The sequence below is a fragment of the Anser anser genome (genome assembly GCF_964211835.1).
Source record: "Anser anser genome assembly, chromosome: 20".
NCBI lineage: Eukaryota > Metazoa > Chordata > Aves > Anseriformes > Anatidae > Anser > Anser anser.
The window spans coordinates 4,396,493-4,409,186 of record NC_139741.1 but is presented as its reverse complement, the minus strand read 5'-3'; the positions used below and the strand labels follow the sequence as shown (position 1 = coordinate 4,409,186).

Below are 12,694 nucleotides of genomic sequence, written 5' to 3'. Positions count from 1 at the left end.
TTTTTGTGGAAGCCCTAGGGAGCCTGCAGGTAATAAAGATGTACAGATCAGTGGCACGTAGTACACAGGAAATGTTGATAAGTTACTTGGCTGAATGCTTAGGTAGGCCCAAGATTGTAAACGTGAGACGCGGAAGTTTGATAAAAGGCCTTTTAGTGGAGGAACCCACTTTAATTAGCTCTGCCGTTTGTTGCAATGGTTTCCTTCTGCTTAGGATGCTTTAGTCAGCCCGATGGGGGTCAGTCTCACCCAGGTCAACCACAGCGTTGCCAGCACAGCTCAGTAAACTGGTCACCGCCCTTGAGCATTGCCAGCCACAGGCCTGAGCGTTGCCAGCGTTTGTGTGGCAGCATGAGGAGGGCTCACCCTTCTCTAGGGAACCAAGTGTTCCAACCCAATGAAACGTCTCTCTGTAACAGTCCCAGTTCCTGCCTGGTAAGAGTTTCCTTATTGTATGCTGTTAGACTGGAAGGGGTGAGCGAAGGAGAGCCCTAGCCATCATAAAAAAGGGGAAAAATAAAGTCTAATCATATAAATCCCTGTCGTTCATTTCCTCTTAGAAGATCTGTGCTCTGTAATTATATTGCCAAGGAGGCCTTTCTTCTTTTGAGTTCATGTGAAAAGCTAAATGGCTTTATTCCCTTTGGCCTTAGTTCAATCAGTATACATGAAATTAAGAAGTTTTTCTGTTCTAGTGTAAGCTTGAAATAGAAATTGGTGGGCGCGGTACTTCAGATTAGAGCAGACTAATAAAAAAAATAAGTTCCTTAAAGGGACAGTTGCTAGGTTGGGAGTATGTTTAACATAACCCCACCACCAAATAGGAATTTTGTTTAAAAGAACCCAACCCACCACCAAAGAGTGCCAGCAATCCAGAATTCCCAACATAACACAGCTATGAATAGAACAAGATAGTCTGTGAGGAGGTAAGTAGTGCTGATAAATTGTTAGAAAACATATAGGTGTTTTCATTATTATGAATAAAACTGTATAAGAGATGCTCAGTATGTCAGAGTAGTGGGGTGGGATTTACTAGTTTGCTCATGGAGTATTGCTGTTGTTCTTGGGGGAGATATTAAAGCCAATTTTGAGCATTTGCACAATTTGTTTTGTAGGAAAAACGTGGCTGTTTTGCTGATGCAACACCAGCTTTTTTAAAAGAAGAAAACAGAACTTGTTGCAAATAGGAAGTGTATGTTTTTGTTTGCCACATACGTAATGCATATGAAATTTTGCAAATTTGTGATGGTGTTTTAAGATACACAACCTTAGTTTTATTGCACAACATATCAGGAACGTGAGAAATTATTGTTTGCTGGACATCTTTGAGTATTTTTCCTGCTGTAGCTTCTTTAATCAGATTTGATTAGAAGGAAGAAAAATATATTTGTGACTGCAGTGCAGGAAACTGAAATAGATTTTTAAAAGCTGAAATGGGGTTTGGATTCGGGCTGAAGATTTTGTTATCTGATCCTTCTGTACCAACTGAACCATTAAATGAAAACAGTTTGATTACAGTTCCATGCCAAGTCATGCCCCCCTTTAACAAGTCACATATTAACTATCTCATTCTGCCTGCCATGCTCCTTATGGAGTAGTTTCAATACTCTCTCATTTCAGTGTTGCAGTCAGGTTCTCTGCAATTAATATTTCTGTTGCAATCATTCAGCTGGTTACATAGCCTCCCCTCCATGCACATTTCTTATATTTTTTGTCACTGTAAGCTTAACAAATCTTGGCTGAGTTATGTGCCATTTTCTCTTCTTTAATTGTTAATATTTAACTGAGTTTTGCTAAAAGTATTAAGTATTTAGTCTGTTTTCAGATGAATGTTTTCCTGTAAGTCAGTTTTTAGGTCTTCTGAGCACTGAAATGTCTGGCAAATGATGTTTGAAAGGAGCAAAGCATGCTCGTTTTGGAGTACAAAATGGCAGGAAATAGAAGGGGGCAATTCACAATTTAAGTTGGATGTATTCTTCATTAAGTCCATTCGAGTTCATGTCATTACACGGCATCAGCAAGATTAGACCTTTGTACTAGAAGGAAGGGTCACATCTGTAATAAATTATGGTCTCTCATTTAAACAGTAGCATCGTTATAAATATTTTCTTCCTGTATTTCTGTTTCACAAGCTAAAGATTCAGCATTTCTCTTATTCTCAAAAGTAGCCACATGAAGGGCTGCCAAGGCTGGTTTATCATTTGTCTTGGAAAAGATTGTATAATACTGCAAGATAAAACATTGGCAGGCGGAGGTTTGATCTGTGGGGAAGAGAGGTGAAGGGTTTGCAGAATTTGTGCTAATAGATTGAGGGTTGAATGGGAGTGCTACATGCAGAGCTCATCCATGAAAAGCAGCAAATTCAGCCAGCCATACCAGTAAGGGGCAGAGAAGTTTGTTGCAATGATCCTCATGCTGCAAAGATGAGACTGAGTCACCGACTCGCAGTATAAGATTCAAAGTTTTGCAGTGCTTTGATTTTTAGCCAGACCTAACAGATTTCCCTTCCTCAGTTTTTATGAACCAGTTATATTTAGATGTAGATATAACCGTGGATGAACATCTAGCTGTCAAAGGGAGTTCTTTATAGTGCTGATTCTGCAGAGTCCAGTCTTGCTATAATGAACTTGTCATCATAGCGAAGAAGAGAAATGCACACAACCTTCTACCGGGAACAAGATTTTATTGGAGAAATGCCCTAAAATACTGCATACAAGAGGTTATGTATACTACTCCTAACTAACAAGTACGTAAGAAAAAGTGGCCAAGGATATTGACAGAAGTAGTCATCCAGCGCTGTGTTCTCAGTGCAGTCCAGAGCACAGTTAGGTGATGCAGACAGAGGTCAACACTTTGACCACTGGCAGGTTTTGAAGGGTTCTTCTAAGCAGCTCCTGTGATGTTGGTGGATAATTTGCAGCTGTCAACATGTGGCCGTTAAGGAATTTTCTGTGCAATCCAAGTGCCCAGGAATACCTGAGGTTCTGCAGAGCACCTATGAGAGGCCTGTTGAAAAATGAATTATTTGCCCCAGGCAGGCGAGTGTATTCCTGGAGTGAGTGTGGGTGTTGCAGCTCTGGGCTGCGGCCGTGTGCTCCGGGACTCACATGCTCCATTCCAGACTCTGTTCTCTTGCCTCAGGCTCTCAAGGGAGAGCTACCTGAGCTCTTTATTCGTTCATTATAAAATGTGGAGGTTATTATGTGCTTACTTCACCATGCCAGACTTCTAGGGGGGTTAGTTAATGAGTTCTTACTGTGCGGAAAGAAATGCTGCTGAAGTGGTAAAGTGTCAGTGCTCCTGTTCATGCAGTGGCGGCACGGCTGCAGGCTGGTCATCTGCAGCCTTTTGGTACGGGATTGTGCTGTAAGGTTCTAACAACCATTTTACAGGCATTTGTAGAGCACAGCCTCCCTGCCTCCCAGGTACTCCCTGTGCCCCCCGGTATGTGCAGCGCTGCAGAGGCCAGGGCTCAGAGGCTGCAGGATCACAGTTGGGCACCGGTAGTTTCATGCCCCCCCCGTGCGACCCAGGTACGTGCAATTCGCAGCATGCGGTGCTCGACGAGGGTATTAAGTTCCCAGCTCCAGTTCATTATCCTCGCTCATCTGCTGCTCATTAAGAAAAAAAGATCCTGTTCTTTCTCTAAAGCTTATTGATTTCCTTACCACCCTCCTCCCCTCGCTGAGTGTCTTCATCGCGCTCAGCATCCAGCGGTGTTGGCAGAGGGAAGCTCCCCTCCCGCTGCGCCGCTTCCTTTCTCCCGGGCCCTTCGCAGGCAGCAGCTGGAGCGTGCAGCCCCTGCTCGCAAGAGTTAATCGTTTCAAGCCTTTGGCAATCTTGGCCTGGTCCTAGAAATCCTGCTGGCTGCAGAAGGCTGCCAGGAGCCTCCCATCATGTGAGCAGTGTAAACAGGCCGGAGCGCGGTGCCAGGCGAGTGGGAGGCTCGCTAGTGGGCCAAAGTTCAGCAGCTGCATCACGGCCCTGCGGCAGCGCTGGGCAGCGCCGGGGTTACTGCCGATCGCCGGAGCTGTTGCTATAGCAAAGCCATTGCATAACGCTCGCATTAAATCCGAGCGAGGAGGAGAGGAAGGCCACCCGATAAAGGTCGTCGCGTTGTACTCGTTTTGTGCATTGTTGCTGAGTCCCACTTAGCTGTTGCAAATCAAGTTCCAAGCATAGTTTCTGGCTGGGCTGCTGTGGAAGGCAGCGCAGCTATTCACCGGCTCCAGGGAATGAGCGGGACCTGGCCTGGAGCTTGCTCATGTAATCGTTTAATTGGGGCATTCACATGAATGGGGCCGGCAAGACAGTGCCTGCAGAGGATCGTTTGCATGAGTAGAAACTTTGCATGTCAGTAAAGTTTGTGGGATCAAGCTCGCAGTTGAGAGAGATGTTTAACTTCTAGATACAAGTTGTCTTATAAAAGGAAGTGATTTGATGATTATAACAAAATTGGCACCTAGCTAGAGAGCTCAGGGCATCAGAACCTCGGCGTTATAAAGGGTGGCTAAGCCGTGCTTTCAAGAAATAGTGCTCCTTTCTCATTACTTAGGTCAAATGGATTGCAGGAGATGGTTGTTGTGGGAGTTTGGGGATTTGGGAAACCTCTCTTTGGATGGAATTGGTACTGGGAAGCTGAAATGTGACATGGGAAGCTGCGTTTGGAATTAGGCCATCATCCTGTTGAGATCTCTGCTGAAGTTGCATCTGCATTTATGTGAGTTTTGGCATGAGAAATAAATGTCCACAAAGTGACTATTCTGCACTTTCTTTTCCTAGATGATTAATTGAAATGGCTGAGGGATTGACTTGGCTACAGGCTTTTTCCGAAGGTTTTTGACAGCATTTGCGTGTTACATGAAGTTGACCAAGGCCCGTATCTTTGGTAGAGGCAGTTATACTTCTGCCTTTTCTTCTCTTTGGGGCTCTGGCTCACGTCATTAAGTCAGCCGCAACATTCTGTATGACTTACCTGGGGCAGGATCGGAACTGCGGTTCTTTCCTGTACAGTATGATGTATTTATTATTCCAAGATTGGCTATTGTTGTTACCATGAAGTGGCACGTACAGGTTGTGGTATTTCAGTCATTTGCCTCTGAAGGATTTTGCTGGCTGTTGTGAGAGACTTTCTGTTCCTTGCCCATGGGTTTGTACCCTTTCCGCTGGGCACGTTACGATGTGTGTTGGGAACTTCAAGTGCCAGTACTGTAGTAAAATCCTAGCTAGGGAGAACACACTGCCTTCCCGTTCCACCTATCCGCTTCCTGCATCTCTGCCAGGAGAGTGAGCCCTCCTGCCCTGCCTTCTGAAACAGGGCATCTGTCCTTGAACCAGTGGTGCCAGAACTGGGGAAGACAATTCTTGGTGGTGGGAGACAGCTTCTCTGTGCATGGATTAATGTGCTATGTCCCAAGCTGTGCCATGCTGCTCTGTTCTTCTTTCAAAGCATTTTGCAAAACAAAAGAAATGAGTAAGGGAAGAGTGAAGTCCTGTGGTCTGCTCCTCAGAGTCCTAATTTTGTTGGTGATTTGTATTTCAAATTTAAAACATAAGTTTTAATTGTAGGGTTGCCTGGCTTTTTGTTCTCACTCGGGACAGCTTAGACTGTCAGGCCCCAGATTAATTCCTAGGCACTATGGTGAAGCCAGTATTAATAATGAGGAAGTGAGCACTGCTGTGAGCTATTCTGGGAGCTGCCTGATCACTCCATCTAGGCCTTACGATGCTCATTTCTTACAGTACAGTTGGTGTTTTTGGAGAGATGCGGTCCATGTTCTTCCCCATTACTGTCAGAAATACCAGAGTAGCACAGACATGCTGAAGTAGTCAACAATTGGGTCCAAGAGCTAGGTATTGATGAGGCAAGTCCATCATTTTTTGGTTTCAGATCAGTTTATCCCCCGTCTGGGAGCTGACACAGACAAGAGCAGATTGTTGTGGGAATGTGCAGCAAAATTGCCAAAGGCTACCAACTGCTGTAGTCCATGCATGCTGCTCAAGCTCTCCACTCAGTGTTTCCATCACGCGTCATCTTGGCCATAGGAAGGCGTAGAACTGAAGTGCTGTTTCGGGTATGCCTTTGCCCAGCAGTTGTGCTCCAGCATGCCAGATAATTGAGTGTCTGAAGATGTTTCTTTTATTGGAAGGCTGCAGATGAGATTGCCAGATAACGCTGATAGATGTTATTTGTCAGCCACTTGGGACAAATGCCAGAAATGCACTTTAGCACCAGACACAAAAATGCTGGAGACTTCTTGTTTTCCTGGCACTTTTTTGTGAACTAGCTAGGAACTTCAGTGGTCTACTTTCCTGTGTACCTCTCTGAGATGTAAATGGGTTTGGTTTGATTTCACACTGCGCTATTGTCTGCTGCCCAAACCACATTTCAGTGGGCCAGAGGAAGAAGTGCTGACTCATAATTCAGCATGGCAGCCCCAAACCTCCCGAGACGACTAAGTTTGGCTTCTGACAGATATTTTCAGTGAACTCTATAATGGCCCGCAACAGATCACGCAGAAGTCCAGCTTCTATGAACTGAAAGGGAGGCTTCTTGCCCAGCACTTGGCGAGTCGCTGCTGGTGAGTCTGCGGTGCTGCAGAAACATGTTAAATGGTGCGTGGCTGAAAACAGGCCAGTGGTGTGGCACCTCTGGGCCCCACTCAGTCCAGGTGCACACAGTATATTCTGGTCACATCACGGCTGTCAGGGAAAAAGGGCTGTAAATGGCCTTGGCATGGCATGTAGTGGGTGTGCAAAATGAATGCAACTCATACTCGAAAGAAAGTTGGGAACGTAGCTGAAAACAGCACCCAGCTTGAGGGTGAAAGGTATGGGAGAGGACCTGCTCTATTTTTCCATAATTGAGTTTTCATTAGGGACTTAAAAAAAAAACTTGAAACTTAAAAAACTTGATTGTTTTGTTACTACCAGTCTCACCAGGGTTCCTGACACACGCCGTGGCACTGCATGGTTCTTGCAAAACATCCCCTGCAGATTTCTGCTTAAATTGAAGCTGGGGCTTCTCAGCGTGGATTGAAGCAGCTGAACTGGAGGCCTCTCCTTTCACTGGCAGCTGAATTCAAAGCTGTGCATGACACCGAGGTATGTGGTGCTCATTGCCATGGGCAGTTGATCGATCAGTAGCGATGACCACACAGTCCCTGAGCACATTCCAGCAGCACAGTTATAACATAAGTGTCACACCCGAGTGCGACACTTGCACGAGACTCCCAAGTCATGTTTCTCCTCTTGTCGCATGTTTGCAGCACAGTGTTGGTGGCTCTCTCAAGAGCCAGAGATGAGATTTGCTGGGTGAGACTGAGGATCTAACAAGGAGTCGGAGATGTATGCTGGGAATCTGTTCCTTAGCTGCAGCGTTGCGTGGTGACACCTTGCTACTACATGACCAGAGCAAGGCGCCCAGCAGGTGACACACCCAAATCCCCGCCACGTGCCTTGGCGAGCAGGGTCTCCATTGTTGGGATAACACTTGGCCCAGATGTCTCAGCTTTATTACGTCCACTGGAGTGTCTGGGGTATTTTAAACTTTAAATATTGCTGTGTTTCTGCTAGAAAGGATATGTTCCAGGGAGTATTCCTGGTATTTGCAGCTGAGAGAAAGTGATTTGTGATGACATCTGATTTGAGAGTTCGTTCTCTGTTTGGCGCCAGCCCCTAAGGAAGTGCTGACTGCTCCAGAAGACATTACCCTTGTTGCAGAGTTCCTCTGCGCCACAGGGGCAGAGCTGTTCACTGGCTCTACATTTTGGAGCTTTTTGCGGACTTTCATATGTTGTGGGCCATAACACTTTTCTTCGAAGGACCTCAAATTGCTTTACATAGGTTTGAACAAATAATTATTTCTATTTCACAGGCGTGACAAGTAGAAGATAGGAAAGCTGCGACTAAATCAGTGATCAGCTCAGGTTTAGTTGCGCTGAGTTTTGTTTCCTGCCTTACACAGCTGGGCCTGATGGCACCTGTAAACGGGGTTTTAAAAGTTACTTTTTTAAACTAGCTTTAGCCACTGTAGTTTCTATGCATTTCTGTTCTTGAAAGGTACCATCAATTGTTTTTGTTTAAAGACACTGAATATGAACTTGTTCCTACAGAGCTTTGTGCTGTAATTTATCAACAGGGCACTGAGGCACAGACGTCAAATGAATACCAGATTTCAAATTATGATAAGCAATTGTGTCATCTCTGTGAATAGACATTAAACTCTGCTGAGAAATCATCAATAATTCATTACAAAAATAAATGAGTACAGGGACATTTGGATGGGTCTTGCAAACAAGCGGTCCTGTGTTCTGTAATAATTCCTTGGAATTTAAACCCAAAGGATGCTTATTTTCCTCACAAGGGGGATCGGAGAGGCAGGCGCTGGTCTCTTCTCTCTGGTGACCAGCAGTAGGACCTGAGGGAGCGGCATGGAGCTGCGACAGGACAGGTTCAGGCTGGGAAAAGGTTCTTTACTGGGTGAAGAAGGGTGGTCGGGCACTGCCACATGCTCCCTAGGGCAGAGGTCACGGCACCGAGCCTGCCGGGATTCAAGAAGTAGACATGGGGTCTGATTTTTGGGTTGTCCCATGTGGAGCCAGGGGTAGGACTCAGTGATCCTTGGAGTCCCCTCCAACTTGGGATATTCTGTGATATGGTTCTATGGTTATTTCTCAAACAAACATGTGATCGTGCCCACGTCAAAAAGTTCGTTCCCTAGAGCCCTAATTACCTGTTACTTCTGGGGAGGTCCGGAGGGACGTGGAGCACCGTCCGACGGAGCTGCGCTGTGTTTTTACGTAGCTCAGTGGAGAAGCGCGTACTGCTTGCCTGCACGCCCGAGGAAGCTGAATGAAGTGCTCTCGTTGTCTGCTTTCCCTTTATGCATGACTTTTGCCTGCTATGGCCACATTAGTGAGGTCAGCACTTACTTGTCTTGTAGGCATCTAAACTTACTTAACTTACCTTTGAAATTTGAGTAAAGTAGGCCCAAAATTATACATTACAGAAGTTAAGAATGGGAGAAAAGGAATATGTCTGTTCTGCTTTTTTTTTTTTGCTTTTCTGAAATATTCAAAATGCATTGAATTTCTAAATATTGTAGTCAGTGACATTTTTCCACGTCCTTTGTCCTCTACCTACACAAAAACTTGAGATTCTTACTTCCATTCTTAAAAGACAAATCTCAGAATAATTTGGGTTTCCTTACTATGGGGAAAGGGAGGAAGCTGCCAGTGTAAAAACTGCACTGTGGGCTTCTCTGCCTTAGGTGGCTTTAATTTGATCATTTGACAATTAGCACCCCGCTTTATTCCCTCCCCTAAATTGTAGATGGTTACGTTCCAACAGGCACACAGCATCTTTCCTCTGTTCAGCACAGTGGTGTGAGATGCTGCTCGTTTGTCTAAGTGGGATTGTTTCATTTGTATCCAAGATGTACATGCAGCCTAACAGCAGTGCCTCCCTCCTGTCTGTAACTGTCCATTGTCAGAAGAGAAATTTATAAATAGTTATTGAAGGAGGGATTTAGAGGCTCTGCTTCAAGACCTAGGGCTAGTGTGTCTTAACATATCTTAGCATAATCTCAAAAATAAAAGTTCTCTGCTCTACTTTAGGGAGCATGAAATAATTTCTGTTTACTCGTTTTTTTCAATTACTTTGATGCTATGATATAAAGGTCACTGACTGCCTCTAGTCATCACATGGCTTTTTCACTAATTGTGCACTCACGTCATTTTGTTCTGTGGGATCTTTTGCTTTTTGATCCAGTTTCAATTGCCCAGATGTTCATTTTATACAGTTAACTTTATACAAAGGGCATCCTTTGTTCCAGCAAACACATTGCGGTCATTGTTCTCAGCTGGGAACCTATTGCACAGCACTTCACCTGTTTCCTATGTAATCCGCCATCCATCTCCCGACCTTTGTGCTGGTTTAATGTAAAATCGTTCAGTGGGGAGAGGAGGGCTAAGGAGAAATTATGCAAAAATGTTTCCTGGTCCCCAGCCTTGGATTGATTAAGGTCATGCTGCAGGATAAAAAGGGGATAAGAAATAGGAAAGCTCTTTCATCTTGACCCTTTCAGTGTGTAGCGGAATAGAAAATCTTGTTAGTACCTTGAAAGATCTGCTGTGGTGTTTCATAATGTATTAATGTAGAACTAGGTGCCACCTAGAAGGAACCTTATAGAGTTGTAACCTACAAAGGTTTCATGTCAAGGCAGAGATGGTGCTTGCCAGTCCCCACCAGGGTAAACGTCGCCCACACAGCTTCCGAGTGCACCCAGGGGCCTGAAGGTTGCCCGATTCAACGTGTTGCAGGACGGACAGATCTCTGACTGTAAGTGTCCCGTATAGGACAGCCCATTCGCTCTGTGTCAAGGCACATGGACTTCACGTATACTGCTCGTTTCACTTAACCTTTAGGGTAGTCATGAGAGCTTAGTTCATGAGCAGAATAAATTCCGTGGAAGGCTTTGAAAGAAGATTGTATAAATGCACTGACTGTTGCTAGAAGACCTGTGGAAGATAAGCAGTGGAAAATTGGACAGGGAGTGAGCAGTATATCATGTAAGAAAGTTGTCACTTGGCAATGTATCTCTGTGAAGGTTTTTAAATCTCTGTCTTGGCCAAAAGAAGCCTTCCCAATGACAGGAATCTAGCTGTCTTCAGCCTAAACATTCCTAGAAAGATGACCCGACGAATCGTCCGGGCTACTGGCAGGGGCAGCATCACTGGCAACATGCGCAGTGTTTTAATGGCCAAGGCTGAGGCAGAAAAAGAGCTACGCTCCCCAGCAGGCAAGGGGAGGAGGCCTGGAGAGGAGCTGGCATCAAGCAACGATTTTTTACGTTTCTTTCATTCAGCCAGCTGTAAGACTGCTGGGCAAGATCTGCACAAGGTTGAATTTTGGTTTAACTTGCTGATAGGATTTGCTGTGGCTCCCCACTGTGGTGTTCTTCCTATGCAGACCCTGGGGAGGGGAACTGCAGATACCAGCATCTGCTCTGCCTGCTGAGCTTGGCAAGGAGGAGAGAAAGGAGGTGAGAGGGAGGAAACCAGGGGGTCCCGTGGGGTTCTCACCGCACGGTGAGAACCGCATGGTGGTGTTACCTAGGGTGGATCAATGGAAAGCTAGAGTATTCTTGTTTTCAGAAGCACAATGTTTCCTGTGACTGGGTCTGCTGAAGTCAGTGAGCAGAGACAGACACTACTCCATGCTGCAGAAGCTGCAGCTTCATAATTCTCCATTTCTCTCTCCCTATAGTCTGTAGATCCCTTGGCAAAGCTGTCAGTTCCCTGTGCTGTGCACAACATGCCTTCCACTGAAAACAGCTGGAAAAATGCAACATTTCTGGAGAGAAACCTAATGAAATCATTAAAAATATTTTTGCCTCTTCCATGCATCTCCCTATTTTTCCCAGGTCAACACAGGCTGGATCCAAGCAGCCACCTGCATTCACTGTCACTCATGTGGAATCCCATAAACATCGCTCCCAGGCCATAAGCGTTTGGTGGAAGTGAAGCCAAGTGACCAAACCTCTGTACCCTTCCCACCAGCACCCCCAGCAGCGTGACCTGGGAGGCCTTCCCATGCAGGATTTATATCTCGGTCTGTCTCGGTGACTGACAGCAGCAACAAGGAGCTCTCTGGGGCAGAGGACGGGGAGGGAGAGCGTGGGGAATGCTGTCTCCTGGGACAAGCTCCAGTCTGCTCCAGGGAATGTGCTAGTTTTCACTCCTTTGTAGTCCTTTATCTCAGCCCTTCGACCTTCAGCTCTGAAGCATTATCTGCCTTAGCCAGAAAGGCAGACTGTGGAATTAACCATTGAAATGCTGAATGTTTCTGATACTAAGTCCTGAAAGTATATGCATTACGGATGCAACTTATTTGAATAGTTCAGGAAACCAGTGGACTTCTCGGGTTTGGCGAGCACTGATTCAGAATATTAGGAAAAAATATTTCTGCTGAATAGGTGAGTTGTGAAGTACAACAGTTTTCAAACTTTGTATGCACCTACAAAGTTCCCAGAGCATGCAGAGACCTCCTGTAAGAACATCTGTGTGCATTGCCATACGGTGTATGTGAACTTGGTTGTCTTTGTCACCTTTTTGTCCTTAGCTGGGCTCCATTATTGATCTCCAGAGCACAGGCAGGAAGCCATTGGTCTCTTGCTTTCTGTGGGGTCCCTACTATCATGGTAACGCCTAAATTTTTGACTTCACAAAGTATTCTGCAAACTCTTACAGAAAATAAAAATAAATAAAAATAAAAATCTTGGAGGAGTGAGATTGATGTATTGGCTGCTCCGCTCGTGACTTCTCTGGGTGACTTTGGGCATGTCATTTAACCTGCGTGCCACTTTTCATGTTTGCAGAATGAGCTAAGAATACATCAGTGGGCCATCGTAGCTATTAATGAGTTATAAATATGCTTATGTACATGTGTGTCTGGTTTGGCAGGATCGGCTACTCTGTCTTTGGTGCTCGACAAATTGTACAATGCAAGGAAAAAAAATATTTTCCTTACTGGGAGTGAGTGAGCAGCAGAAAGTGGGTAGAAGTAGATTTTTCTTTGCAGAATACTCCTGCTTAATCAGTTTGGTGTTCACGGAGTTAATTTGCTCATGCCTTCAGATTGTTTTGTTTCCAGGGATTCTAAACCCTTGCCTCCAGCTGTTCATTTCCATTGA

At 45.2% G+C, this 12,694-nt stretch overlaps 1 protein-coding gene and 1 long non-coding RNA gene across 2 annotated transcripts in view; one reads left to right on the top strand and one right to left on the bottom strand.

The window, feature by feature from the left end:
• Positions 1-12,694, top strand: part of PIGL (phosphatidylinositol glycan anchor biosynthesis class L) — a 61,268-nt gene that overhangs the window by 25,540 nt on the left and 23,034 nt on the right. The window lies entirely within an intron of this gene.
• On the bottom strand, positions 2,668-4,107 carry LOC310884545. The gene is made up of 2 exons (XR_014574253.1): positions 3,669-4,107; positions 2,668-3,006 (listed from the first exon to the last, which is right to left on the bottom strand). It is a non-coding gene; the product is annotated as an uncharacterized lncRNA (long non-coding RNA).